We start from the raw sequence: 5436 nt of genomic DNA, 5'->3' as shown, positions 1-5436 counted from the left end.
TCACAGTCATCCAATCCCAGAATCCTACTCGGAATACCACAGACAAGGTCTAGACTTTCCGGATCATCAAGAGTGGCCACCAAAATGTTCTAGCTTATACCACAAAGACTCTGATTAAGGAATCTAAGAGATACTCATTCAATCTAATGTAGAACGGATGTGGTTGTCAGGTACACGTTCATGGATTGAGGAAGGTGATGAGTGTCACGGATCATCACCTTCTTCATAGTGAAACGCGAATGAACATTTTAGATAGGAACAAACGTGTTTGAATGGAAAACAGAAATAGTTGCATTAATTCATCGAGACGCTACAGAGCTCCTCACCCCCAACAATGGAGTTTAGAGACTCATGCCGTCAAAGAGTATAAAATTCAGATCTAAAAATGTCATGAGATACAAAATAAATCTCTAAATGTTGTTTAAATACTAAAATAGTAACCTAGGTTTATAGAAAATGAGTAAGCTAAGATGGATAGTGCAGAAATCCACTTCTGAGGCCCACTTGGTGTGTGTTGGGGTTGAGACTTAAGCTTCTCACGTGCCTAGGCTGTTTCTGGAGTTGAACGCCAGGTTGTAACATGGAACTAGCGTTGAACGCCAGTTTATGTTGTCTATTTTCACGCAAAGTATGGACTATTATATATTGGTGAAAAGCCCTGTATGTGTACTTTCCAACCCAGTTGAGAGCGTGCCAATTGGACTCCTGTAGCTCCAAAAAATCCATTCCAAATGCAGAGAGGTCAGAATCCAATAGCATCAGCAGTCCTTTTTCAGCCTAAATTAGATTTTTGCTCAGCTCCCTCAATATCAGCCAGAAAATACCTGAAATTACAGAAAAATACACAAACTCATAGTAAAGTCCAGAAATATGAATTTTGCCTAAAAATTAATAAAATTATACTAAAAACTAACTAAAACATACTAAAATCTACATGAAATTACCCCTAAAAAGCGTATAAAATATCCGCTCATCACCTGTCTCCCTGCTGAAACTTTTTTGGGTGTCACTTTCTTATATGGCTGGCAAAATGATGAACTTGTGAATAATATTGTGCTATTCAAGGTGGGTAACTATGTATTCATCAAACTGCAGCCATACCAGTAGCAATCAGTGGCATGATGCAAGAGTCAGAAGCTGAGAATGAGATATTTTGGTCTTTTTTCCTATTGTCACTAGAATCGGGAAGGTGGCTTATCTTCTGCATTTAGTGTAAATTAATTTGATTACATACCTCAATTGTTCAATGCTTAAAGTGTGATTGAGTTTCATTTCTACCTTACAATCACGGCACTAGTAATAACATATTAAGTCACGTTATTGCGTATCATTTATATCCATCATATTATTGTACATTTGTTCAATGAGTAAACAACGTATAGTATTAAAAAAATATGTAAAAAATATTTTTTTTTCTTTGGGGAAGGGGAGTCTACACTGCCTTGCTTAATTTTATTTGACTTTAGCACAAGTATTACATCACTTTTGGCCAACCTCACCAGATGTTATTGATGCCTTGCCGTCACAGAATTACCAATAGCCTCCCGCATCAAAGCTCGCTTTGACCTTCTCCTTGTCATAACTTTTTAGGGTGCCACTTTCTTATATGGCTTCCAAAATATTGAACTTGTGAATAATGTTGTGCTATTCAAGGTGGGTAACTATGTATTCGTCAAACTACAGGTATACCAGCAGCAATCTATGTCATGGCGCAAGAGTTAGAAGCTGGAAATGAGATATTTTAGTCTTTTTTCCTATTGTCACTAGAATCGGAAAGGTGGTTTATGTACTACATTTAGTGAAAGTTAATTTGATTACATACCTAAATTGTTCAATGCTAAAAGTGTGACTAAGTTTCTACTCTACCTTATACTCATGGCACTAGTAACAACATATCAAGCCACATTGTTGTCTATCATTTATACCCATCATATCATGGTATATTAGTTCAATGAGTAAACATCGTACAGTATTGAAAAAAATAAGTAAAAAATACTTTTTCCTTTAGGGAAGGAGAGTGTTCACCGCCTGGCTTCATTTGATTTGAATTCACCACAGGTATTGCATCACTTTTCAGCCAACCTCACCAGATGTTATTGATGCTTTGCTGCCACAGCATTATCAATAGCCTCCCGCATCAATGTCCACTTTGCGTGTCTCCCTGTTGAAACTTTTTCGGGTATCACATTCTTATATGGCTGGCAAAATGATGAACTTGCAAATAATGTTGTGCTATTCAAGTTGGGTAACTATGTATTCGTAAAACTGTAGCCATACCAGTAGCAATAAGTGGCATAGCGCAAGAGTCAGAAGCTGGGAATGAGATATTTTGGTCTTTTTTTCTTATTGTCACTAGAATCGGGAAGGTGCCTTATCTACTGCATTTAGTGTAAATTAACTTGATACCATACCTAAATTGTTCAATGCTTAAAGTGTGACTGAGTTCCATCTCTACCTTACACTCGCAACACTAGTAACAACATATTAAGCCACATTATTGTGTATCATTTATTCCCATCATATTATTGTACATTTATTCAATGAGTAAACATCGTACAGTTTTAAAAAAAATGTAAGAAATATTTTTTTTTCTTCAGGGAAGGAGAGTATTCACCGCGTGGCACAATTTTATTTGACTTTAGCAAAAGTATTACATCACTTTCTGCCAACCTCACCAGATGTTATTGATGCTTTGCCGCCACAGTATTATCAACAGCCTTCCAAATGAATGCTCGCTTTTTTCATCTCCCTGTTATAACTTTTTCGAGTGCAACTTTCTTATATGTCTTCCAAAATATTGGACTTGTGAATAATATTGTACTATTCAAGGTGGGTAACTATGTATTCGTCAAACTGCAGGTATACCAGCAGCAATCTATGTCATGGCGCAAGAGTTAGAAGCTGGAAAAGAGATATTTTAGTCTTTTTTTTCTGTTGTCACTATTATCGGAAAGGTGGCTTATCTACTACATTTAGTTAAAGTTAATTTGATTACATACCTAAATTGTTCAATGCTAAAAGTGTGACTAAGTCTCTACTCTACCTTATACTCATGGCACTAGTAACAACATATCAAGCCACATTATTGTCAATCATTTATACCCATCATATTATGGTACATTAGTTCAATGAGTAAACATCGTACAGTATTGCAAAAATATGTTAAAATTATTTTTTCCCTTAGGGAAGGAGAATGTTCACCGCCTGGCTTCATTTCATTTGAATTCACGACAGGTATTGCATCGCTTTCCAACCAACCTCACCAGATGTTATTGATGCTTTGCTGCCACAGCATTATCAACAACCTCCCGCATCAAGGTCCACTTTGCCTATCTCCCTGTTAAAACTTTTTCAGCTGCCACTTTCTTATATGGCTGGCAAAATGATGAACTTGGAATAATGTTGTGCCATTTAAGTTGGGTAACTATGTATTCGTCAAACTGCAGCCATACCAATAGCAATAAGTGGTATGGCGCAAGAGTCAGAAGCTAGAGAATGAGATATTTTGGTCTTTTTTTCTGTTGTCACTATATTCGGGAAGGTGGCTTCTCTACTGAATTTAGTGTAAATTAATTTGATTACATACCTAAATTGGTCAATGCTTAAATTGTGACTGAGTTCCATCTTTACCTTACACTCATGGCACTAGTAACAACATACCAAGCCACATTATTTTGTATCATTTATACCCATCATATTGTTGTACATTTGTTCAATGAGTAAGCCACGTACAGTATTAAAAGTAAATATGTAAAAAATAATTTTTTTTCTTCAGGGAAGGGGAGTATTCACCGCCAGACTTAATTTTATTTGACTTTAGCACAAGTATTACATCACTTTTTGCCAACCTCACCAGATGTTATTGATGCTTTACCTCCACAGTATTATCAACAGCCTCCTGCATCAATGCCCACATTGTCCTTCTCCCCGTTATAACTCTTTCGGGTGTCACTTTCTTATATGGCTTTCAAAATAATGAACTTGTTTATAATGTTGTGCTATTCAAGGTGGGTAACTATGTATTCATCAAACTGCAGGTATACCAGCAGCAATCTTTGTCATGGCGCAAGATTTAGAAGCTGGAAATGAGATATTTTAGTCTTTTTTCCAATTGTCACTAGAATCGGAAAGGTGGCTTATCTACTATATTTAGTGAAAGTTAATTTGATTACATACCTAAATTGTTCAATGCTAAAATTGTGAATAAGTTTCTACTCTACCTTATACTCATGGCACTAGTAACAACATATCAAGCCACAGTATTGTCTATCATTTATAGTCATCATATTATGGTACATTAGTTCGATGAGTAAACATCGTATAGTATTGAAAAAATAAATAAAAAAATATTTTTTCCCTTAGTGAATGAGAGTGTTCACCGCCTGACTTCATTTCATTTGAATTCACCACAGGTATTGCATCACTTTCTAGCCAACCTCACCAGATGTTATTGATGCTTTGCTGCCACAGCATTATCAACAGCCTCCCACATCAATGTCCACTTTGCCTGTCTCTCTGTTGAAACTTTTTCAGGTGCCACATTCTTATATAGCTGGTAAAATGATGAACTTGCGAATAATGTTGTGCTATTCAAGGTGGGTATCTATGTATTCGTCAAACTGTAGCCATACCAGTAGCAATAAGTGGCATGGCGCAAGAGTCAGAAGCTGGGAATGAGATATTTTGGTCTTTTTTTCTATTGTCACTAGAATTGGGATGGTGGCTTATCTACTGCATTTAGTGTAAATTAATTTGATTACATACCTAAATTGTTCAATGCTTAAAGTGTGACTGAGTTCCATCTCTACCTTATACTCATGGCACTAGTAACAACATATTAGGCCACATTATTGTGTATCATTTATACCCATCATATTATTGTACATTTGTTCAATGAGTATACATGGGACAGTATTAAAAAAATATGTAAAAAATACACATTCAGGTACACTTGAAAAGTGTAGCCAAAAGTGAAAAAAATGATGCCTTAGGCTACGGCTACGCTTTCTGGGCTACGGCTATGCTTTTTGGGGTGATTCCTATTCGACCGTTGCCTATTCTCAAAGGCTACACTTTGCAACATCAAGGGCTATGCTTTTCGCATTTGGGAATATGGTGCGCTTTTCAAGTGATACTATTCAGAACCAAAGGCTACACTTTTCAGCTTCTATTTTTGCTAGAATAGGCTACGCTTTTTAACGCTACTGCATCACATATAAAGTGTAGCCATATTGTATACTATGGCTACCATTTATAAGTGTAGCCTTAGGTCCTTGACGTCGGGTTTTTTGCCAGTAAAGAATGTCATAAAAACAGTCGCGTTGTAGATATAGTCTCTGAACCGACAAAAATCCCTTCGTACAAACGTTTTGGTTGTCACAAGTAACAAACCCCTAAATAAATTGATAACTGAAGTATTCAAACCTCGGGTCGTTT

This window comes from Arachis duranensis, chromosome 10 (assembly GCF_000817695.3).
Source record: "Arachis duranensis cultivar V14167 chromosome 10, aradu.V14167.gnm2.J7QH, whole genome shotgun sequence".
Classification (NCBI taxonomy): Eukaryota; Viridiplantae; Streptophyta; class Magnoliopsida; order Fabales; family Fabaceae; genus Arachis; species Arachis duranensis.
This window is presented reverse-complemented; position numbering follows the sequence as displayed.